This window comes from Pipra filicauda, unplaced genomic scaffold (assembly GCF_003945595.2).
Source record: "Pipra filicauda isolate LSUMZ 115617 unplaced genomic scaffold, ASM394559v2 scaffold11_size5308982_pilon, whole genome shotgun sequence".
NCBI classification, from domain to species: domain Eukaryota; kingdom Metazoa; phylum Chordata; class Aves; order Passeriformes; family Pipridae; genus Pipra; species Pipra filicauda.
In genome coordinates, this window is record NW_024103652.1 from 328649 (window position 1) to 355793 (window position 27145).

Genomic DNA, 27145 nt, shown 5'->3' on the forward strand with positions numbered 1-27145 from the left:
ATAATACTGAATCCAAAAGTGTATCTTTGGCTGTAGAACTAGAAATAATCAATAATCCACCTGTTTTACCTGCAAAATTGCTCTGCTGACTTAGTTCACTAAAACCAGAATGTCAGCCCAAGACGCAAACACACCAAACCCCTACTTTAAACTGCTAGTGACTGAGTATTTGCATCTATGATTTAATAATGTTGGGATAGCCTTGTCTTCTCTGCATTAATGGTAATACAAGGAGGGAGACCAAGGTACATGAGATGAAGAAGATATGTTATGCATTTATTACTATATATCAAGGTAACTAAATTCACACGATTCTAAATAAAAAAGACAAATACATATAAACCAAATAAAAGTGAGAAAAGTTACTGCTGATAACTTTGAGTAGATTTTTCAATACTTTTAAATACCTTTTGATTATGCTTAGAATTATTAACTGGTGTATAGAAGGTTCTTCTGATAACTAATATTAAAACAAGAACATAAAAACTTGAAAAAAATCCAAGTAGAATTCTGTCTTTTGGCCACCTACAAATGAGCTGTCTTCCCATACCAGTTCATTCTAAAAAGTATAATCTAAGAGAAAGCAAACAAAAAAATTATTTACCATCACTGATATTTCTAACCTGTAAATCAAATGTGTTGTTAACAGTTAAAATCTAGCACACAGGCTATGCAAAATATAAATCTAGCTGTGTAACTAGCTACACTTGCTTTTATCACATACATTTCCAGTTGCTAGGATATTATGTAGGATATTAAGTTACATGTAAACATCCTCAGAGTTGGTATACAGAGTTTGTCATAACATTCAGAGAGAGTAAAAGCTTTACACATACCACTCTGTTTAGAAAATATTTCTGTGTAAGAGTTTGATTTATTCAATATCCACTTTTAGAATCTTCAAAAGTGAAAAAACCCAAACAAAACAGCAAAACCAGTCCACGTTTAAATGATAAGAGTGTCCTATTTAGACAGATAGAGATTCTCCTTTTACTTCCCCTATGTTGCTGACTGTCCTTTGTATGACTTGCTGGAAGATGTAACACAGATACAAATCTGTTACCACAATTAAATCAGAAATTGATCGCTTGACTTTCTACTGAAGACCAATACAGGTTATTTTAAATTCACCTCATCCATTTCTGAAAACACCTACAGTTTTCCACAGTAATATCTAGGTTTCCTTACCTAGGTAAGATACTTTTAGACTCCTCATACACAAGACCTAAACCCTACAACCTTATTTTCTCATTTTTTAGTTTATTTTCAGGGGTTTAGAATGATGAGATTAAATATTATTTCAATACCTCCTCAACTAAATAGACGCTCTAATTACTTGAATAAAATCTTGTATTATGTGTTTCTCTATAACCTCTGTGAGAAACAGCAAGAATGCTCTGAAAGTTCCTATGAAGCAGAGGTTGTCAGATCCTGAGTATTCAGCCTCAATCCATTTATATTGTTTAAACTCTTCAAACGGAAGTAGCATATCTAGAGAAACCTGAAGCACTCAGCGATGCACTTGAGCTCCTAAACAGACCATCTATCCAGACATATCTCTCAGCTTCACTTAAGGGTTGGACCAGATGCTCACTATAATTAGTCCGTTTTCTACCTTCCATGAAACAAATTCCCTCAAAGAAAAGCCTAATGGGACTACGATGAATGCAATCAGGCTTCTCAATCCATATAATTAACTAAAACTCCAGAATGTTTTCTGAGTTGTACATTCTACATATAGCTGTATCACTCTCATGCAAGCATACTGTTCTTTTCTATCATCAGCAAACATACTCTGTTACCATATTATAAGGTTCTAGAAGCAAGATAGTACATGTCAATCTCCTTAAATCCTAGTTATTAAAAGTTGAGAATACTTTCTAGTAACTGATGGACATCACTTGACCCTTCTGATGCAAATGTCTAGCCAATACACTACAACACTAAAGCAGAAGTATTATTGTGTTCTAAGCCATTAATCAGCATTTATATGACCTCTCAATTTGATAGTTGCACGTATTCTTACAAATACCTGAAAGTAGCAACATAAGAGAAGTGCTACATTAGCTTATATTTGGTCACAAGGTGGATTTCTATATTTTACTTTTAATTGCCTTTACACTACAATGGAGTACAAACCTGAAATATAAAACTCTCTAAAAACATGTCAAACTTGTTCATGAATCCTCATTATTCAACATGATCTCCTGAAATAGCTACAATCCAATAATTAAGTTGACCAAAAAGGCGGTTCACTTGAACTTCATAAGAAAAGACAGGAAGTGTGCCTACCACAGGGTGACAAAAAATCCATGTCTGATATATTTAGAAGACACCATCTGAATTGTTTAAGGGGTAAGCAACTTACCTGTATGATGTAACGACAGTATGAGGAGTGGTTAAAGTGTTAATAAAAAGCTGGTTTTCAAGTGAGAGGGAGGAAGAGAAATAACAGCTTACCTGAAAAGTGAAAAATATACAAATGCAGAATCAAAGGAAATAATCCTTGTTCAAGTCTAACCAAAAAAAGAAAAAAAAAAGGCAAAAAAACCCCAACCCAAACCCACATATTTAGCTGCTTTTATATTCCCGCTTTTATAACTGATTTCTTAGTGAACATCATTCAGTAATTTCAGGTGCAAACTAAATTATATTGGACTAGGAACCTCAAACTCCATCAAAGCAGGTGAAGTTGCTTTTAAAGCATAAACGCCTCTAATTTAGAAAAATGTGGTTTAGTATAGCTGTAGCCATTGAAGAAAAGAAACTATTGTTGATATTAATATGTAACACTTGTGCTGATAGTCACTTAAATTTCTTTACATTTGAGACAAATATCTGTTCTAATTACATTAACACCATTACATTGCATTCACAAATTTAAAAAATAGCTTTTGATACATTTTCTTTCACATCTATTCACAAAAAAGAATGTTCAAAGGCATAAAATATAACATAATTTTTTCATTTTATTACAGAAAAAAATGTAATATCTACATTAAAGATATTTACCTTTCTTTAACTGATTGTTTTTCAAAAACACTGTGAGCTAATTAAAAAATGTATCTTTATTGCAGTAATTCTTTAAATGAAAGTCAAGATAAATTGTCTGTTTAATTATTATTCCAACTCCAACACTCATTCATACAAGTTCATGAACCATACAATATTTCCTTTGCTCTGTATTTTATATAATACTTTGCAAATACTCTATATTATCACCTAACTTAAAAATAAGAAGACTAACACATTTAATTAGGGGCAGTACTGTACAAATTACCACAGCTTTACACCTTCACTTACTAATTTCCAAGGAACTATTGCTTAACCCATAAAGAACAGTCACAAAAATTATAAAAAAATAAAAATATAAAGAAACCCAAAACAGAAATTTAAAAAAAAATAAATACATAATGTACGGCAATGAGGATTTCTAGCAGGGAATTGACAAGGTGATAACTTCTAAGGAAAAGGCATTTCATCAAATCTTAACACTTTTGGTTTAAACACACAAGAGCTACAGTCATAACAAAGCACCAAAAGGCAATATAATTGTCTTGCAGCTGACTTAAGCACATTCGATAAGTAGGAGAATATCCAGTACCAGTTTACATAATAAAGGAAAAAGCTACTACTGTTTTTCCCTACATATATATCAGTCATGTATCAAAAAAAAAATGGCAATATTTCTCTTACCTAACTCCTATTTTTCAGTGAAATAAAACGATCATCAAGAAAATGTCAATCTTCTGTCTGCAGAACCACCAATAAAGCATAAAAGCTCCTGATGCTTTTTATGTTCTACCTCCTGAAAACATGGTCAGACTTAAGACATAGTATGGGAAAAAAAAAAAATCAAAACCACCTCCTCCCTAAAAAAAACCCAAAACCAAATATTTCCACAGAACAACAGCTTTTATTTCCTTTGATTTGAGGTACTTAAATCAAGGAAGATGGTGAGCCAGGAACCACTATTTTGCAGGGATATGGATCACAGCATGAAAGGTTTTTATAATAATCTTAAAATCAGAAACATATACTCTTTATTCATGTGAAAAAACTAACAAACAAGGTTTCTTTAGCTTTATATGCTGTTTTCTGACCCACTACTACTTGGGAGTAAGTTTACCAGTAAAGCACTAAGTAATCATTGCCTATATTTCAGGCCTGATAATAGAACATCTTGCCTGATTTGCTGCAAAGTTGAAAGATATGCACAGAACAAGGAAGTAAAATTGCAAAAAAAGTTTCCCTTTAAAAACAGATTTATTCTTCCTACTGAAACAGAGGGAAAGTAACAGTGAAAACACATTCAAGGGTGTGGAGGAAGAAGGAGGGGAAAGAAAATGGGGAGACCCTGTTCATTGAGTCTCTGATTTGACATTTTAAGATCTATTTTACATAGATCATAAATTTTAGCATTAATCATCTAACCATGTTAATGAGAGCTATGGTTTGAACATATTTTGTGTTATATAATACTAAATACAAAATACTTAAAAAAATTATTTTGTAAATAACTCAAATATCACACTCAAAATTAACAGTTACTTTTGATGTGAATCCCTCTGTGCCTAATCTTTCTATCTATGAAATGATAATATTAATGCTTCAACTCTACAGAGTGATTCAAATCATGTATGTAGCTGAAATACTCCATGAGGACCACAAGGAAATTAGCAATCCTGTTAACAATAACATGAAGTAACATGAAGTAAACAATTCATGCAGCTGCTTGCTTGCCAGTCACAAAACAACATATTTTAACTAGGTGGTCATCAGATGACCAAAGACCATCCTTTATGTGAAGGTCCTGGAATCCTGTTTATAACAGTACAGGATAATCCATTCAATGGATTTTTCACGGTGATTGTATGTAGATGGTAGTTTCAACATTTCCTAAGTTTGAAGTTTTGGTTATGTAGCTTTCCTAGACATTTATAATACATTCTCTTTTTATCTTTCTTTGAGACAGAAACACACAGAACAATGGTAGAATTCTGTGCAAGGGCATCTATCCAAAAAATATAAATGTGGTAAGACAGGACTTAAGCTATGCAATAAAGTACTCTCTGCTTTCAACCAACAATGATAAATTGTGGTTTTTTCAAAGTGAAAATTTATTTCTACTCTATTTCTAGAAAATAACTTTTTAGAAGTTCTGTTCGCATTTTTAAACATGAAAATAAACTGTCGTTTTCATAGTAAATTCTAAACTCATTCCTTTGCTTTTTAATATATACAGACCATGATAAACATTCCAATAATAGTCTCAAAAACTAAAAATTTTTTTAGATTAAAATATGTATCTTCCAGTGAATCTTGTGTTTTGTACTAGCTCCTGATAGGACAAAAAAGAATTATTGATATTAAGTTTGCATGCTACGTGGCAGTTTTCATATATGATGACTTAAATAACCTAAAAGCAGCACAATATATGTTTTACTTGAGATGTTCCTTTTTTTTCTTTGTAAATTTATCACAGCATTTAGATTTTGCTAACATATTCTGATTTTCACAGAGATACTTTCACATACAACCCATTCAATCCTCCTGCTTGATCCTGCAGGAGAGACATCATGCTAAATTTAGGTTATTACAATCATTTCTATGGTAACAGATGGATGTGAAACACAGGATTATGACTTCACTGCACGGCTCTGCAGAAAGAAGTCGGATGGTAGAGGAAGAAAGATCATATTCAAAATATCTGCAGCTGTAGCAGGGAAGCACATACAATCACTGAGAAATAGAACTGTCCTTTTTTTTAAGAAATATATGATTTTTTTTCAAAATCTATATAGGTAAATCTTCCCCTAACAAATACCTTCACCACTGACATTCTCCATATGATTTTTTTTCTTTAAACCAGTATCTCTAGTTTGGCATAACTAAGAGAAAAGAATGTCTAAAAATATAGGTTACATACAAAATTATAAATAGATATGAATCTATTTAAAACCTCTAGAGGTTAAAATAAAGAAAAATTAAAAATATGAAATTCTAGTAGAAATATATTCCATATAAAAAGAACAGCTAAAAAAACACGAGAGCATATTTCAGCTAATATAAACCTGGAGAAAGGGGATTTTTTTCATTATTCTTGCTTTTTCAGATTATATTCTGCAATTTATACAATGGTTTCATGCTACACATGCACATAAAATTATATTTAACTAAGAACTAGAAAAATCACCAAATTATTACAGCATGTAATTGCTATTGCTTTCAGGATTTAATCTTAAAATCCAAACAAGTCTAGCTTCAAGAAACCAAAATATGGGAGTTTATTATATTGTTATAAGCAACATTAACTACAGAAAGTAATCCTCAAGCACAAAGACTGAAAACAGCCACCCATAGCATCTGCCTTAAAAAATACTGTAGGCCTTTACAAAATTCTTTACAAGATGATGTCTGAAATACCTGGTATATTTAATCATGCTCCTTAATGATTCAGCAATTAAAGGCTATTGTAAAAGGCAGAACTACATTTAACATTTCTGGGTTAGCTGGACACAGATTACCTAAGAACAGAACACACATGACTAACCCTGTGACTAATAATGGTTTCTAACTTAAATAATGAATATTACTATGATAACGTATTCAAAGTAGGCATTTGCCAATAAAGGTTATGCTATTTTAAAATAGTAAATGCAATAGACTTTAAAGGGATTTTTGTTTCTATCTTGTAGGAACAAGGTATTTATAATCAAAAACAAAGATCTTAATTTTGCTTCTCTGATTTAAGTTTGCTTGAATTTCTAGATAAAGTTTAATCTCTGAAAATAAACAAACAAACAAAAAACCCCAAAAGTATCTACTTATGAAGAATTCCTAAAACACATGAGATATGCAAGGTAAAGCAATAAGTCATTATTCTTTAATAAACATAAGGATATACATTATGGTATTTAATCAATATTAAAGATATTACCTCTAGATGCTGAAGCCGAGTATGGCTCAAGAAATCTTTCTTGCATTTGAGATACTTATGTAATACAGTAAAACTCAACAGTGAAGCCTTTGCTTCATTGAAGCCCTTTTAATGGCTTTTTCTCTCAACTGGCAAACAGCTTCCAATTTTCACAAAACAAGGGAGACCTTAAAAAAAACCCATTCAATAAATCTTTGAAACGCAAATCCTTCTGCGTGGCTGAAATGAGCAAACAGGTCAGAAGGGACCACAAAGGGCACACCACAGTCTCATAAACCTCATTCACCTAAGGAAAGTAGACTTAACAAGCAACCAAACCCCAAAATCCTCAGTAAGAACGGAAGGGGAATGTCTGACACAATTCCCTGAATTAGAAATTGAGGTCTTGGCTATCCGAGTATTCTCAAAGGATTCTGTGAAGGACTGTAACACTAATAAAATTAGGACAGGAATGACCAAATAAAAATTGATATAGAAAACTTTTTTTCTTTTTAATTCAGACCACTAGACCATTTAAAACTTTGTTAGACCATTTAAAACTTTGTTCTTTTTTTAATTTGCAATTAACCTAAATACATTTCAAATACTTCTTACCCCTATGGGAGGAAAAGTTCTCTTTGTAAAAGATGTTACAGCATGCACCATTCATTTAAGAACTTAGAAAGAACCCAAAAGACATTTTTTCCCTTTTACGAACTGTCTGAAACCTTACATTAAAAAAAAAAAAAAACCTAAATTTTTTTAAAATATCGTTATTAAAAAGAAACATGTCACATGTTCTTTGGGAGTAGGGCATGAGGTGAGGAGGGAGAAGGTTGCTGTTTTCTTATGAAAGAGTACACCACGTTCCCCTCCAACACCTTGCTTTACTCATTCTCAAAGCAGGACTTCCTTTGTAAATTCCAATAATCCTTAACAAATGTTTTGAAGCAAACAGCTGAAGTGAGGATACACATTGCAGGCAGTAAACTAATGGTCTGACAAAATTACTCTTATTTTCCTGGCTGTAAAACTGGGTCAAGCATCATGAAAATTGTCATGACACTCAGAAACAAAATAGCAACATTTGGCTAACTGTTAGCATCTTTAGTATCTACAAATGTATTTCTTCATTAAAAGCACATTTAAAATCTAAGAACATATCTGTTTTCATAAAGGGACTCCAATGACAATTTATCAACAATGGAATGCAATGACCATAATACACTACAACTATAACCAAACTGTGTCAATATTTCCAGGTCAAATCCATTCCAATTTGTAACAAATACTTGCTGGGAAGTTCAAAAACTGTTCTGAATGAGCAATTTATAAAAGATGCCACCAGCAAGTTGAAAAGTTTGGTATTTTACTGTAATGAATAAAGGAATCCAGGAGACTTCACACAGGTGAACTGCTCCTCCACTAGCTTCTCTTCCAGGGTGACAAACGAGTAGGCCTTTTGGGGCAGTAAAAGATTTTGTCTTATCTGACCCAGGAGTTTGCTATTTTTATATGGATTTGGCAATACTCAGGCTCCACCCACAATTTGGCCATCTGTAAAGGACATTTGAGATACTGGAAAGCATTGAATAACCTGCAAAGAAAAAGTTAAGAAGCTGTTGCTGGAAAAGCATTACTGTTTGAAACCAAAAGAATTTTACTTTCTCAATGGACACAAACTGATGGACAGTGAAACTAAAGGAATATTTAATGTTTTGTGATTTTCCAGTATTATTTAGAGTGCTTAAATAAAAAAGAAGCTGTCCTTATAAACACATGATCTGAAAGGCAGGTCAGGGACACTGCACCGGCACAGGGCCAGGCAACAGAAGGTGCTAAACAGAGCAGACTAGTGGATCTGATGACCAGAGTAAGAGACCTCTGCAACTCAATATACCGAGTATATATTATCTTATAATATATACCGAGTATATATTATCTTAACTGGATGGCTAAGTTTACATGAGTACACATGGTAAAAAAAAAAAAATCTACCTAAGCAAAGAACAAAATTCTGTGCAGACAGATATGCAGAAAATACTTAAATTAAAACCAAGTAAGAGTAGAAACCTATTAAACTCCCTACTTCCGTGTTTCCCTTTTGGTTGCATCACAGCAATCTACAGCAGATGAAATGCTAGAAGGGAATTCTGCACTTACAAGTCCTGATTGTTACTATTGAAATTCTGCAAAGACCCAAGAGAAATGTTTTAATATATATGAAAAGGAAATGTTTAGTGATGGTATATTTTTTCCAGTTGTTTGCTCATTCCTTATATATATATATATATATATATATAAACCAGTTAATTACTATATTGATGGTTTAGCATTTAGAGAAATACATGTTTTTTAAAAAAGAGAAATTTTGAGTGTTTCATTTTGTAAACTACACAACTGTAATGAGAAAAATGTCTTGAGTCATTAATCAGAACAGTGCACCATCTTCTAGCTGTCAAGCTAGGAAAAGCAGAGATGTTTCAACACATTACACAGAAAGTGAAGAAAGGGACCAAAGCAGACCAAAGAATAAGAAAATTCTTTGATCTTACTGGAAAAATCAACTTTGGTTTCCAAAAAAAAAATTATTTCACAGAATTAAAGTATAACTGTAATATATCCCTGTAAGTAATAGACCTGACAAACTAATTTTATTTGCTACCGTTAGATGTTCACAGTTGGTTCTGATATAAGTTATATTAAACCGAAAGTGGAAATAAGGTATTTTCAGAGATACCTTTCTTAGCCTTATTACCTTTTTTAACCTTCAGTTTAACTTTTGATAATGGAATATCAGCTAATGCAAGAAAAGATCTGTGGGGTTTTGAGTAAAAAAAAAAACAAAAACCAAGATATTAAGCATCTAAAATCCACTATTTAAAATATTAGGCTTTATATTACAGAAGATCAATTTTTTTTCAGAATAACCACATTTAAACTCCTGAACAAAATGTGTGGGTCAAAAAAGCCTCTCTCATTTTAAGAGCACAGTAGAATAAGAATTGCATTATACAAATCATGGGGGTGGAGGGAAGACCAAGAAACCCAAAACTAAAAGCTTTCCATTTTTGTGGTTCCAAAAGACTGCTATTGAATAAATGAACATACCCAGTTAACCAAAAATAGACATAACTTAAAACCACAGGTATTTACAGAAAACACATTCAAGCCACATATTAAATGTAATTTCCCTAGGAAACTGTAAATTATAGTTAGTGGTACATTTAAATTTTAAAAGAAAACCAAATACACGCAAACAAGTCTCTCTCTGTGATCTCAGGAAGCCACAGCTACCACAACCCTTTTACATTTGTTATTAAAGATAGCCTCCCTATTATAAGAGATTTGTTTCACACACAAGCCAGATTTGTTTTGTCACATCACAACAAACAGTGTGGAAGAAACTCAATGCGGTACTTTTCTGCACAAGAAAAAACAAACAAAACAAAAACCCCAACACTTCCAAGGAATGAAAACCACAAATTTTATTTTCAATTTAATTTGAAGAATCAGAATAGAAGCTGGTGAATTTAGAAGTAGAGTTCTTTGGTTTCTGAAAAAAAAAAATGCTACAAAACTCAAGCGACTTTTCTCCAAATTCCTAGAATCATCAAGTTTTCTACAAATTACTTGATCATTTGACTAAAATTAACAATAATATTGATGGTTTTCACTTATAATTAAGACTGCCTAACACTTAATATGATTTATAAATAATAGTGCCTCTGTCTTCACTTAGTTTTCAATTTGCCAAAGCATTTGGATCTCTGCCTTCAGTTGCTTTGTTTTTTACTTCTTCCAAGTTTCAGCAAGTGAATCAGTGACTTCCAACAGAACTATAAAAAATGAGATATTTTCATGTTAAGCATGTCTTAAATACTTCTTTAGAAAATCTCTACATACCAGTGTGAGATCTCTGCTTTTCACCAGCCATCCCCCACCACTCCTGCCTCCAAAATCAAAGTAGTTAAATTAGAATTCTCTGAACAACTAAAATAAGTCAAGCACAAGAATCAAAAGAAAAATTTATATGAAGAAGTCAGTACATTCTGTTCCTACACAACTGCTATACACTATCCTGACTGATGCTTTCTCATATCCACTGAGCTGGTCATGTTTTTAAACATTCATTGTAGCTTCTCTTTCCATTCTTTTTCTTGGAAACTTAACTATTGTGATAGCTACCAGAACCCAAGAAAAAACCCAAGTTGAACATAACTGAAATTTAAAGTGGGAGAACTGGATGACATAATCTGGCTTAGTGAAGAACACTGGCAAGCAAACATGACCAACTTTGGTGGCCTAGGGGACAGAAGGAAGAATTTTGTCATTCAGAAATAAATACTAACTTCGAAAAACTAAATGCCTGAGAACACTCTGGTACAATGTTAACCAATTCAGTTCAGCTTAACTTTTCAGAGATGATCGCTCTGTGCACTATTTATAAACGTCCACATTTAAACAAAGAGCAGTTTAACTGGCAAGTGGCAAGTCAAGCAAACACAATGTTAACCATTCATGAATGAACAATATATGGAACTACAAGAAAAAAATGTACACATCCTGAAAAAAAAAATTCTATGCAAGTTCAAACTGGATATTCAGCAATTATATAAAATTCAGCTACAGTTCTCCCATCATCTCTTCCTCCTCCCCATAAAAACTAGAACAACAGCACACCTAATACCTGAAGGATGCTGCAGTAATTATCTATTTCTGGTTTTGAGTACCTACTGTGAAAACAAGAGTCAAAAGAAAATCACAGTCAATCATTAACATCCTATTCTGCGCATGCTTTCTTAAGTTACAAGTAACTAAATGTAATGCAGCACAATGCTAATAAAACAAGGTATTAACTATCCATTCGGTAAGTATGTACGCTCATTAATGACTTAGAAGTCAGTAAGCAAATACCACCAGAAACATCACAACTGAATACTTTTTTCTGCACTTTTTCTTTACTGTAAGTGGTGCTTTTCCTCCATATCAGAAACTAAAAGTTAAAAAGAAGTTGACTTCTCACATATGCACAATAACAACCATGTCTCATTTCCTTTACTACATCATTCTCGCCCCCCTGGACTGTTTCAACAAAAACAAAAAATGCTCACAAGACAGTTACAAGGTAAGACAAAGGTAATGACAGTTAACATAAACAGTCTACAACACGAAACTGAATATTATCTCCATTTAATGTTACAGAAAAAGTCTTTGAAAAACAATAATTAATAAAGTATCCGATGAGAATTCAGGCAAGACACACTAACATCTTTAGTTAGTGAGGCTACACATAATTAAAAATAATCCTCATTAACACTATAAAGTCTGTGTTTTGTTTCTTTTATTGCTAACTTCTGAGTCTAGTTTGAGACACAGACACCTAAAACAGAACTTGCAATGAAAGTAATCGTATCATGTGCTTCATCTTTCTTCTGCTTGGAACAAAGACTTCATTTTGTCTTGTCATAAAAAGTGACAATGGAACACAAGTATTTTTTAAATTACTGTCCCTATTTCAAGCAAAGAGAAATGAAACATTTAGAACTTATTAGTGAGATCATTTGTATGCTTTCAATCAGAAGAAAAGGAAGTTCTGCATATAACAGACAATATACTTCATGCACCCTATTTGGGTTATTTTGGACCAAGTCTTGAAAATTAAAAAATACATTAAGCATTTCAAATTACATAGCTATAGAATATAGGGCTCTTGTGATTTGTATTTGCAGTTATTTGAGGATTTACTAATTTTATATTTATTTTTATTTTATTTATTTATATGTTGGTGTTTTAAGAAGAGTTACCAAACATTTTACCGATGCCAAATTGGTCTTTAAGCTGTTGTGTATTTTAGGGTATGACTACCAGAAAAGCAACAGCAAGTACTCTCTTCTACCCCATTTAATCAGTGTTGAAATACAAAGATGCTGTATCCATGTGATTTGAAAGAAAAGTCAGTAATGTACTGTCCCCTTTCAGTCTGCTATTAACACTGGTTTTAAACACTACTAACTAATCTGACACGCAAGAAGAATAAGATAGGTATGGAGCAAATGGTTATTCTTCTGAATCAGAAGAACTGACCCTGTACAGAAACAACCTGTTTCAATATTACACCCATCTGTTAGAAGATATACAATATCTTCAGCCATAATTTGACCACCGCTAAATTTTATCCAGAACACTCATTATCTTGCACTTGTCCTGATTTCCAAATGCTCTTGATTGAAAATAAGAATGCAAGATGCACCATACAGGATAAAATACACTATTCTGAAAGGAAAGGGAAGGGAAAAAAAAGGAACACATTCGTTAAAGAAAGATCTCCTCAGTGTATCTTCCCAGTGCTCAGCTGTTCACATAATATATTTGTCACACAAGGCAGTCACACTCTGCATATAGTTACTACCATCATGATCTTCCATGATAATCTCAATGAGGATTGTTTTGGAATATGGTTCCTTCCCATCCACATCCAAAGTTTCTACCAAATAGAAAGTGAAAAAAGGGGGGAAAGAAATCAAGTGTGAGGGTAGACAGCTAAGAAATCCTTCCACTGCCTTAAATGTACTTACTGCATATTAAAACATATTACACAATGGTAACTCACCAGAAGGTGCGAAAAATGCCAGATAAGGAGGAAAAGTTTCTGTATTCCTGACTTATTTTCTAAAATTTCTAATTTTTAATTCCCTGCTGCAAGTAAGTTGACTGTTGTCAGGAATAGACATCTCTAACATTTTCAGTTTTACTATTTGACCAAGGTAAATTTATAAACAGCTTCAAATCATAAGGAGAAATAACAGACTTCTGGTGAGTTTACATTAATCCAAAGCTATAATGAGAATCAGCAGGCTTACAGACACTACAGTATGCCAGCATATTTGTTAATACCTTCATTCAATGGGTTCCTTTAGATTTTTTCCTTACACAATTTAAGTGAGAAATCTTGCCAGCAAGTAATCTAGTTGAATTTGTTTTTGATAATTACCTGTTTAATTGCATTTAATTTTTTTGTACAGCTGTTCACAACTTGTTCAGGAGATATATTTTGTAAGTACAAAATTAAAAAGTGCCTGGGATTTCCTAGACCTATGAGATCTAAATATCTGGAATTTTTTTAGCTTTAATCTGTTGCACTAGAATAATTTCCTTTACAGGGAACAAAAACAATCAGCATCCCTCTCAATAGAAAAAAAAAAAAAAAAAAAGAAGAAAAGTAGACCTCTACAGCAGCCTAGACATGCCATACAGAATTATGCCTTATATATACCTTTTAAAACAAATAGATTTAAATCCATAAGATTTGATATATCAGAAAATAAGTCAGATGCCTTACCTATGACAAAAATTCCAAATACAGCAACTCTACTTACTTAAAATCACAAGTGAAAAACACAAGCTAAAAGCCAATTCAACCTACCTCCAGCATTTTAAAACACATGATGGGGGAAATACATCAGCAATTCCTTTGAGCTCCATAAAATCAGGGTTTGCTTATGTCTTACCACAGCTACCTAAGAATTTTATTAGTTTTGACTGCTGTTTTCAAGCTAACCATTAGATTTGATTCATCTCTAGCAATAATACTTTTGACAAATTTACTTTCCAACCATGGTATAAGCCTATGCTCTTGTCTTCTTTGCTAATACTTACAAAGATGGTATAGATCAAAATGCTTTGAAATTTATATATACGTGCATGAGAAATTTTTCCTATGTCTATTTTCTTCTCTTTTAAAACACAAACTAGACAACTAACTGTCTGAAATGAGCTATAAGGATGTAAGTTGTGAGAGACCACTCCACTTATTTCATCAAGGAAAATGGCCACAATAAGTCTCAGTGAATAATATCAAAGTTAGAACAATGACTATGATAACAAATAGTATTCTCCAGTTTGAGTACCTCTCTTCTCCACCTTGTGTTTCCCTAAAGCAGACTCATCTTTTCACTGGTTTTCATTTAGGTACATTAATTCCTTTTTTAGAGAACATGGTCCTGTTAATAAACATATGTGAGTACAGGTCATACAAAGCTATAAAAATGGATATTATCTTTGTTCATCTTATTCTAATTTTTTAACTCTAAATTGAATTTATCTCATTACAGTCCTTAAGTTCCTTGTCCAGGAGCTGCTTTACGCTGACGATGCTGCCCTCGTCGCCCACACAGAAGTAGCTCTGCAGCATTTAACATCCTGCTTTGCAGAGGCTGCTGAGCTCTTTGGGCTGGAAGTCAGCTTAAAGAAGACAGAAGTTTTCTATCAGCCTGCACCTCAGGAAGTCTTCCATCATCCCCACATCACCATTGGCCAATCAGAGCTCAAATCAGTCCAGCAGTTGAATTACCTCGGTAGCCTCATCTCCTCAGATGGTAAGATTGATGGAGAGATAGACAGCGGGTTAGCAAAGGCATATAGAGCTTTCAGAAGACTCCATAAAAGAGTCTGGTAAAATAAACACCTGAAGAAAACTACAAAGATCAGTGTTTACAGAGCCATTGTGCTGTCTACTCTCTTATATGGGTCCAAATCATGGGTTATCTACTGCCACCACCTGCATCTCCTAGAACGTTTCCATCAACGCTGCCTCCGCACAATCCTAAACATCCACTGGTCAGATTATGTGACCAATACATCTGTTCTAGAACAAGCAGCAATCACAAGTATTGAGGCCATGTTGCTGAGAACACAGCTGCATTGGGCAGGGCACATCTCAAGGATGAAGGACCACTGCCTCCCTAAGATCCTGTGAACTTGCCACTGGCTGCTGCAAGAGAGGAGCCCCAAAGGGAAGATGCGAGGACTCCCTGAAACAACATCTCAGCCTTGGCCATATTGATCAACATAACTGGTCTACTCTGGCCTCCAATCGGGAGGCCTGGAGTCTTTCTGCTGTATCTTTTGCAATCAGATATGCCTATCTCATATTGGCCTCATTGGCCACCAGCGCGCTTGTAACAAATGTGGATAGAGCCTTCCCATATCTTCGTTCACGAAGCCTAGCCATGATGAGTCACATCAAATTTACACTAGTAATGTTTGAAATAATTGCTAAATTTGCAAACACCCTGAATGTGACAGAGGGCCAAATTTAATTTATAACTGAACAAATCTACCACATGAAAGAAAACAGTAACTTCTACTACTGAAGTGAAAGCTAGCTCTTAAAGGAAGAATAGAGAATAATAATATAAACCAAAAGCAATACTGGTACAGAAGCACAAGCACCACAATATCAGGGACAAATGATATCCCTTCTAGTAACATCATGTGATTACGAACTCAATGCTTATGACAAGTAGATAATCTATTGGTACCACTTCTAACTAGGAACAAAGTTCTTTCATATTTTCATGATTTTGTAGTTTGCTACACTTTTTGTACATAAGTTTTGCCTTAACTTTTCAAAGGCCATTTTCTTATGTACACAATAAAAAGGTAGCACTGTTCCTCACTTGTTTCTGAGCCAATATAAGTAATAATCAAAAGTTAAGTACAATTTTAGAATAAAATTAATCCACTGAATCTGCAAACTTTTCTTTTTAGACATCTTTTTAGACATTTAGATATATAACCTTACAAATATCCCAAGAGACAGATTTGCAGTGTATAATGCCTTGTTTACTTGAATATTCAGGGCTAAATTTATTGTAGTTCTTCATATTCTGACATAAATGATACAAGTTTTTCCTCTATTTATATAACTTTCTTCCTGTTCATAAGTAAAGAGTTCTTCATGACCAACTACATAAAATGTACACCTAAATTAAGAATTTTTTTTCTGAAATAGATACTTTAGAATTTTAAATTCAGAACCATTCTGTATCTGTAATTGAATCTAATATTCCCAAAGAGGGGTGAAAAGTCCTTCAAAAATAGCAGCAGAGACGGGAGGCATTAAAAAGTATAGTATCACAATTACAAAAAAAAACCACAGTTCATTTTAGGACACAAGTGGAGATACACTTACTTTTAAAAAAATCAACTCAGTATAGCACTTGCATAAAAAAATAAATTTCGAAGACCACTGAACAAATATACACAGAAGTATAAGCAAGAACACTAGAGTAAAAGATGCCCATTACTTTCAGTGGGGTAAAGTTCTCAATTTTGACTAGCAGCTTTATTCTAGGAAGTAAAATGTTGTATTTTGCATGATAGTATGGAATAATGGAGAAAAAATAATGGGTAAGAAGAAGGATGAATAGAGAGTTTTAGTTTGATAAGACTTTTAGAAAAGCTTACAATACAGTTACAATATCTAAAAGTAGTCCTCTCCGACATAAATTAAAAAAAATAGTATCTTTAAATGCAGTTAAGAGCTTTAGGAATATATATTTTAAAGTACCATCTATCATAACTATCATTAAAAAAGCTTTTAAATTCAGGACAGATTAAATGATGGTCACAAAACAACTGCACCATCTTAGAATTTACTTATCCTTATTCTTGATTAAAAACTAAAAATTAACATAACTATTAAAAACACATGCGCTAGACACACATAGAGAATAGTTGGAAAGTTTTTATTAAATTTGTAGGTTCTTCAAAAAGGACAAAGCCAGTCCTCTAACTTTTGGTTCCATCTGAGACACAAATTTTCATGACAAAATACATCAAATTAAATCTGTAAACTTTAATTTAGAAAAATATACTATAATGACACTATTTCATGATTATAAATTTTCATACAATATCCTACCAACACATATATGTGGTGTGTACATAAAACATACAGATTGCATTCCTACATGAGGTTAATTCCAAAACCCTTTTTATCTCCTAAACAATAACTGGGGAGGTAAATTCCTTGGAGTAAAGAACAGATTTTTGTTCTGCATTTCTACGTCAGATGGGAATCCTATAGGGTTCCTATGTAATCAGTTGAGATATAATAATCTTCTTCAGAAAGCAGTAAGGGATCAGGTTGTTGGCACAAAATCTAAAACATACTCAATCTCACACTGCACATATTGTAAGGGTACCTTGAACTGTAAAAACGATCTTAGCATCACTTATGACAGGAATCTGTAAGAACTTAGAACTGCCAAACTTTCTATTATGCACAAAACTATCTACACTTAGTGACCCCTCAGTTACAAAGAGTATAACACAATTCCTCTACCAAGACAGCAATTGTTGTTATTATTACAATGTCACTTTTGTTTCTCTTATTCAACTACACATAGTCATTTACGGACTGCTAAAAACTACAGCTACTGTGACTCGTAAAGTTTAAGTTGACCAAATCAAAGTATAAGATTAAAAAAAATTACTGACCTCTACAAAAAAAGTATTATTAACAAAAGCTACTTTAAAACAAAAAAAGCCTTTTATTTAGAAAAATTAAATAATTCCTGTATCTAAAATACTAAACCAGTCTAAAAGCTAAACTTGTCCTCAGCTTTAACAGTAGTCATCACAGGCCCAGAGCAATCAAAAACCCTCCCTATATTCCATTTCTCCTTTCACAAAATATCCTGATGCTTCACAATTTCTTGAGACTCCAACTTAGAAGTTGATAACTTTTCACAAATCTTTACCCAAGGAGTTTAGAGATCAAACAGCTGAGCATTGCTTGAATGAAGTATTTGAAAGTGCTTTCTCCTTCTAGTTCCATTTTCTTGTCCCTTTTCTAGGAATAACGATCAATCCGTAATTCAGGCAAACTATGAATTTCAGAGAGAGTCACAACAAAAATTGCGAACAAGAAAGAAATAACAAGAAAGTCATAACAGAACTCCAGAACAAAAAGGTAACCTGTAGCACCCCACTACATACACGTGGGCATGTGTCTCTGAAATGACATTTGCACAGGAATGAGACATCTGTCCAAAATAAAATATTCTGCCCCTTTTTTTATAAAGATTACTGTGGATAATGCTAAAAGCTTGATTTTAAAACTTGCTGAGACTGAGCTAGAGAAAGAGCTATTTCATCCCATGAAAGTATTTTCAAATAGTGCAGAATTTTTAGAGTTGAAAAGATTACACTTTGATTTCTTGTCTGCCTTTGCAAAACCACTGTAACAAATCTAAACACACACCCCCATACGCTCCATGTTGCCAAAGTAGCTGCAACAGTAGGTACCATAGAAGCAAGAACGAAGAGGTTACAGAGTAGCTACAATCAACACTGAAAGAGGCAAAACTCTTAAAACACCAGTAAACACTAGTGTTTAGTGGGCTAGTAAACACTGATCTGTTCACATACAACTGCGATAGCATCTATTTATAAGATTATATACCTGTGTCCACAGCCTTTCTGTGTACAACAAAGATTAGCAACAGGAAATTAAAGGCTTTCAGCTACTCGACTTTAAGTTTCATTGTTTCAGTTTAGACTGGGGAGGGTGCAGGCAATTGGTTGCCTTTTCCATCTGCAACTTTTTATTATGATTAAAAAAACAAACAAACAAGTCAAAAAAAACAAACTAAAAAAAAAAACAACCAATCAACCAAAAAAAACCAAAAAAGGAAACCAGTCAGAAAATGGCTGAGGAGCATACAGAACATGAATGAAAATGGTGAACTTGTCTAGAATGCCATGTTTAATTTCAACACTGTTTTAATTACCAACAAAATTGATTTCAGCTTGTACACTAATTTATGAACTTGATCAGCTATTCATATGATACCACATCTAGAGTCATTTGACTCTTAAATCAGAACTTCTCAAAGCTAAAAAAGTTAGCCTAATACTTTTTTTTTTTTTTTTTGGTGAAAGGAAGCATGCATACTTTTAGAAATAAAGGCTACTGAGTGAGCAGCAAGTTCCAGTGCTAATGAAACTGTGCAATTTCAGAAGTTCCTATTTGTCTTAAAAAGGCCTTCCATAGACTGGGGTTATGAATGATAGCTACCTGTAATAAGATGGAATTGGACTTAATGACCCAAGAGGATGATTGCATGAGTATCATGTTCCATTAATAGTTCTGTCAAAAAAGGGCAGCAGTTCTTTTTTTCAACTATATTTCATTTATCTTATGAAAAAGAAATGTCCCCTTTGCTATACTATAAAAGCCTTACCTTACTGCTAGCTTATTTGAATAGTCTCATACAAACAGGCACCAAGCTCATAGGGCACATTTTCCTTTGTCACTCTCATTCTGTTTCATTTAGGACATCTCTTCAGAGAGTAAAAATGTTTCACTTCTCTTGTGGAGAAGCTTGGAACTGGCAGCATCACTTAATTTTGGGGCAGGTGGAAAGCATTGAAAGAATAATGATTATGAGATTTTATGGGTTTGTCAGAGGAGAGCAGAGAAATGAAATCTCTAATCCATGAGGCCCTTTTCACACCTGCTTTCTAACATTTCACTTGAATTTGGTTCCCAAAAGACTTCTCACTATTACCTTCTATACTATGTCCCTTTTATATACTCGACCTAAAAGCACAGTAACAAAGTCCTCTGTAAGAGAAAACAGAAACCAGCACCCAAAGCTGTAAATTCAATTCATTTTTCTAACTCTTGATAGTGTCTGCCAGTTTATAAAGACAAAATTGAGTGAAGTTTTGGTTGTGTCCCTCACCCTCCCTACATTTTTAGAAAAGCAAAATATTTACACATCACAAAAAGATTAATAATGCCTGTGGTGGGCTCACCCTGGATTGTAGATAAGTCCACAAAGTTGCTCACTCACTCACACCCCTTCCCCAGCAGAATGGGGGAAGAAAATATTAACAGCAAACCAAGAAAAGTCATGAGTCAAGTTAAAAATATTTTAGTAAGTGAAGGAAAATAAGAAGGCAAAATAAAAGGCCTCAAAAAAGGCCACCCAGCAGAAAAGGATCTGAGGTTGCTGTGCAGTGTGCACAGGTGGCCAAGAAGGCCAATGGCATGGAGGTTTGCAACAGAAAAAGGGTGGCCAGCAGTGATCATCCCCTGTACTCAGCACTGCTGAGGCCACACCTCAAATCCCGTGTTCAGTTTTGGGCCCCTCACTACAAGAAAGACACTGAGGTTCTGGAGCAAGTCCAGAGAAGGGCAGCAAAGCTGGTGAAGGGTCTGGAGTACAAGTTTTACGGGAAATGGCTGATGGTACTGGGGTTGTTTAGCCTGGAAAAGAAAAGGCTCAGAGAAGACCTTATTGCTCTCTACCACTACCTGAAAGGAAGTTGTAGTGAGGCAGACATCAGTTTCTTCTCACAGGTGACAAGTGACAGGACAAGAGAAAATGGTCTCAAGTTGTGCCAGAAGAGGTTTAGATTAGGTATTGGGAAATATTTCTTCATAGAAAGGGTTGTAAAGCATTGGAACAGGCTGCCCAAGGAAGTGGTGGAGTCACCATCCCTTGAAGTGCTCAAAAAACTTGTGTGGCTATGGCACTTAGGGACATGGTTTAATGGAGAGCATGGTGGTGGTACATAGGCTGATGGTTGGACTTCAATGTATTTTCCAACTATAATTCTATGATTCCAACAGGTGATGCAGAAAACTTCCCTGCGCAGACCATTTCCCAGCTACTCGCTGAGAAAACACTGGCTAAAACCCCATTATAAACAGCATTATAAAACCCCATAAAACAGCATTATATGGCATGGAATGGCTTTAGACAGTTCAGGTTATCCCTCTGGTTGTGACCACTCTGTGACCACTTTCAACTTCTTGTGCACACCCAGTCTGCCCACTGAAGGAGCATAGTCAGAAACAGAGAAGGTCTTGCCACTGTGCAAACACTGTTCAGCAACAGTTAAAACATGACTATATTGTCAACACTTTTTGGTCACAACTCTAAAACCTAGCACCATCCAAGCTGCTATGAAAGAGAAAATTTAACTCCATCTCAGGCATAGCCAGTTGCACTCAGAGGTCTTGCTTTCCTCCCTTGATCTTTCTGCCATGTATAACCAGTGATTTCTATTGTGTTACACAGTATGGAAAGGCCAGGTGTGAGGATTTTAGCCATTGTTAATAATTCCCAAGCACTTAGGGTTGACAATATTTTTTACCATAACATAAAAAGTAAGGGAAGTTCTACACTGAGGAAAAAAAAAAAAAAAAGGTTATATGGAAAAAACAGACCTTCCTTCTTTCTTCATTACAGACACTTCATTATAGCAAAAATTTTGACCATCCCTTCATACCAAATGTGTCATTATTTAAAAAAGTCTTAGAATTTTGAAGTAGTTAGAAACACTTATATCATGTGTATACACTAGTCAAAGATTCCACTAAAAATGCAGCAGCTTATACCTGTTTTAATTTACCAGAAGCAGGCTTTTGCAAAGGAAACGGCCTGCCACCATTACCTACAGGTTCATGAGGGGAAATATAACAGAATTAACAGCTCTCAGATGTAAAATTACTAATTCCAGTAATACAGTACATTAAACATGTCATTTGAGATATATGCCAACTTAAACTACCACATATGGCATACTATCTAATTATCACAGTTTGTGTTTTCATATGCAGAACTGTTATAGTTTTTAAACAATGTGTCAAAATGCAGTTTTATCTGAAAACAGAAAATGTTATCTTTTTATAATACCAGTAGGTCAATACAGTATTTTTAACATGTAGTACCTCACAAGTAAAAGAAATAAATTAAAAAGAGAGAAGAAATACCTGAGAATAAGTCTCTGATGTGTTAGAAATGCTTTTACTATTCCTATTATTAAAATATTCAGGGAAAAATTAATTTTAATAATATGTTTCTGAAAGATGGTATTTTCAATTTTTATTCTTTTTTTCAAGTCATTAACTCACCTATTGGCATACTAAGCCTTAACTGACAACGGACAAACAAAACAATCAAGTTAGTCCTTCTCCCAGTTTTGCAAGCAATTAAAAAATACTGTGAAATAGCACGTGTACAGACATCAGTTGCCGTCAAGACAGACATCACTTGTGTTCCTTCTTTATGTGCAATTCGACCTCACTCAGAACAATCACTACTGCAGAATCATACATTCTAACTGCAGATTAGTACAAATTGTGCCCCAAAATATTTGATTTCAGATTCCCCAGCTGGTGCTTCGTGTCACTTCAGCTGTTCAGAGGGATTTTTTTATGTTTCTTTGCGCAAATAAGCAAAGAGCACACATATAATTACCATGAAAAGTTACATAACCTTAATCTCTCCTTTTTCAATTCAAACACGACCATGTATTTTTAGACAATAAAATCAAAATTAGCCAACAGCTAACACTTTAGTAGACAAATAACTATGGAGCACCCACTCCAAATACTTTTGTTTCTTGGGCAAGAGTACAAAATAAAGGTAGAGATATTCCGCTCAGTCACCAAATGTATTTTTCCCTGTCTCCCTTAGTTCTCATAAATTGTAGGTGGTATTTCTGATAATTTTTTTCAACAGAAAATAGATAATATCAAGATACATTTAAACACACTGTCTTACTCTAAAAAACATAGATTACATTATAAATATTAGAGTACTTAAACATACAAGAGTTTAATTAAGAAATGCCTCCTCGCTTTCTTCTGGTTTTAAATGAGCATTCAGTCCTTGAATTTGCAATTATCTTTAAAACAGGTTTGTATTAAGCTCAAAATTGAATACATGCAAAAATAATGTTTAAGTTTTTTTCAGAAATAATTTGAAAGGCATATGAATCTGAACAATAAACCAAAATCTCTTTTGTATTTTTGTTTTCAATAAACAAATTAAAGCAATATTTTTAAAAGAATACAGGCTTGTGTGAATGACTGTACTACCAGGAATATTGGAAAACTCAAAGTATTTAAACATTTTTTTCCTTAATGAAAAGTAGAATAGATTTGATTTCTTCCACACAGACTTCATCAGTCTTCCCCCCAATAAAATGTCCAAACAACCCTTTTAAGTCAAAACATTTTATGTATAATAAAAGAAAATAGGACAATTTGACTTCGTGATTACTATTTTAAGCTGAAATGCAAATATATCCTAAGAATTTATTTTTAGAAATTTTACCCATGCCTTTTAACACCTCAGATTAGAACTTTACAGAATACTTTCTAGTAATTGTTTAGATCATTTTTGATAATTCGGTCAGTTTCATACTTGATAAAATTTGATTTCTTTCAAAACTAAAATCAAACAAGTGCAACAAAACAAAAGAAAAAAATTATTGCTTGTAACAAGAGCAATTATTTGCAAATAGAAGGAGATTCTAGTAAATGTTTAGTTTGAAGAAGATTTGTAACAAGCTGGATTATATCTAGTGTTCCTCTTCTAAAATGGACCTTTAAGCAAGACTGGCATACACTAACAAAAAGCTAGTATTTTCCTACATGGAATTACTGAACAGATTTACAAATATATTAAAAAGCCAGTCTATAAATAAAGATGCAGATCACAAAGATCTGAATCTATTTATACATAAAGATCAGAAAATCAGGCCACATTTTTAAGCACAAAGAATGAGACAATTACAAAAAAATATTATATAGACTAAGTTTTTATCACTTGACCCGCTTTTGGTGTTAATAAAGGTTTGCATTTATGCATTAAAATTTGAAAGGGACTTTTAAAATAATGTAGTTCATACTGATAATCTGTATAATACACCTATTTTTGATAAACATCTATTCATAATTGAAAAGTCACCCTATAATACAGTGGAATATAAGCAGAAAGATATGTCCAAATACAGATTCAAACAGCTCTATCCAGCTGAGAAAAGTTCAGTTACAATCATTTGCAAGGCTAGAAAATGAGAACACATTCCTTCTCAGAGGAAAAGGCAGTAGTAAATCTTATCTACCATAGACAAGCACCAGGAAAAAAAAGCAAAAAAACCGAAGAAAATCCCATTCCTTTGCTAGAAGAAGGAAAACCCCTAGAAAGACAGAAGTCTTCTACAAAAGATCTAAATTAGAATCACAGACAATTTTTTTTAAATATACAGTGCTATTGATCTATCTGTATGAATAAACACACTAGTACAGGACTATGTAGACTGGAGGTGTGTTCCACCTTGCATAAATTCAGTACTTACCTGAATTTAATGGTTGTACGCAGAAACTGCTGATAATTTTACTGCCTTTGTACAAGTGTTTCCACTCACTGTCATGGGAGGCAGTGGTAAAATGGAAAGAAATTATCATTTTCAGTCCTTATGCTTAAGAGGCAAGAAAGAATTTGTATTTGTTTTTGTTGAAGGTAATAGAACATCAGCAGTGGAAAGATGGAAGAATTGTATCTCACTGCATATATTAACAATCTGGAGAACTGGAGAAATGCTCACCTCTAGTGGAATATTTGACCTTAAACAACATAAAGAATGGGAAAAAAATCATCAGGTTTTGATTGCATCCTTGAATCCAAACATTTTCACCCTGTCTAAACACTGGAAGTTTTGCTTATCTGAAGTCATCAGTGATGACTATATTTTACTGGCAGAGTTCCTATTCTGAACAGCAAGTATAAAAGTGGAAGCACAAAAGATCCATGTTAAACTGCTTATGAAATAAACTATTCATTTTCCACAAGTTAGACATGCTAAACTACTACTGAGATTTAGAATTTAAAGATTTGTAGCAGTGAAAACTTCAGGTTTTAAGACAACTTAAAAACTACAAATTGAAGTTAAATATTTGTTCAGACTGAATCACTGGCCTTTTTTCCCAAATAAGTAGCATAAACATAGTATCTCCTATATTTCCCCACAGGAAGAATTAAAACGTAGGGGACATCCCACACTTCGAAGCAGATGACACAAGTTATTTCTACCTAGGAGAAATATCTATAGGGGAATCCAATACAAAAACCATCTTTTGCTTTTGAGCAAAGGAGAAAGAAATGGAGGAAGTGATAATCCCCTTAGAATTCTGCAATTAAACGCTATGTGAAAACTACTGCGCTCTAAAGGGATTAACACAACCGAACCTGCTTAAAGCAGAGTGAAACTTTAAAAATTATTCAGTACAGAGAGAAAAAGTGTTCTCAAATTTCCTAAGGTATATTGGTCTTTCCCTCTACACAGAGACTTACTCAAAAGGATTCCCGGATATCTAGAGATACATACATCTGTGTCTTTTCAAACTGGGATCACTTCTCCTTTGGTTTGCCAATAAACTTCATTATAATTCAGTAGATAATTACTAATAGCACTATTTCCTCCAAATCAGCATTACAACATCATACCTCTTTCTAGACCTATTGAAGTAGGTCATTCTACAAATATGAAATTTATGTTAGTTCCTGAAATACTTTTAGTTTTAAGCACACTCAAATATCCCATGACCATTATCAGCTTATCTGTACCTCCCAAGTAAGCATACCTGACAATATGAAAACCTTGTAACACAAAACCAGTCCTACAAATATATACTAATTTACACCAAAACCCCTGTATGCTTTCTTAGAATCTTTAACAGGGAAAATGCACTCAAATTAAGACATTTCTGGGCTTATTAGTACCAAAAGCATTAAGATCACCTATTCTGAATTCCTGTCCATTAACATATCACAGAAAAAAAAATCCTTGCATTATCTTAGGAGACCATTTAACTATCTACATATTTTTAGGAAACGTTCATCAAGTCGTAATTGTAGCTGAAATACTGCAACCCATCACTTCCGAAATTTTGCATTGGAAGAAACAATACACCCAAATAAGAACTAGCCAACCCACTATATAGCCAAACTCTTTAAAGATAAATAAATAATAAAAATCTTCAGACAACCAGTACAAAGCTGCCAAAATTTACAAGCAGAGACTTCTTTACAAAACAAAATACACAAAGAATTTTTGCACAAGATGAAACTTCATAAGTTCCCGGACTAGTCAACACTAAAAGCATGGTAGTCTTTCACAAGCCATATTATTCCACTGAAAAAGGACAAAAAAGTGAATAAACAATGAGAAGTTTATTTTTCCTCATTCTGAGCACATGCATGTTGGAGAAGGGAAACAATAAGGTACTTATTTTACAGTTATGGATGACTAAATTTTGTATCCTTCTCATGTCTGCACCAATGAAATCAGAAAGTTCTAAGCATTTTTCTAAACAGTAGGTACTATCAAACACATGAGCCATTTGGAAAGATAATATAGAAGCAGGAGAATCTTGATAATTATCAACTAAGTACCATTAAAAAACCCTGAAATAAAAAAATTACCTAGTTAAAAATATAGTTTAATTCAAACACTGACCTTGCTACCACTATTTACTCCAGTCTCTTAGACTAGAGGGTTATAAAACATTTGCATAAACTGAGGGGTTTTTGTTTTTCAAAGGTACAGGAAACCTAAAGATAGACAAATATA

The 27145-nt window shown here is 33.6% G+C and overlaps 1 protein-coding gene across 3 annotated transcripts in view; it reads right to left on the reverse strand.

Annotated features, from left to right (window-relative positions):
- NOVA1 (NOVA alternative splicing regulator 1) overlaps positions 1–27145 on the reverse strand; it is a 142226-nt gene that overhangs the window by 103373 nt on the left and 11708 nt on the right. The window lies entirely within an intron of this gene.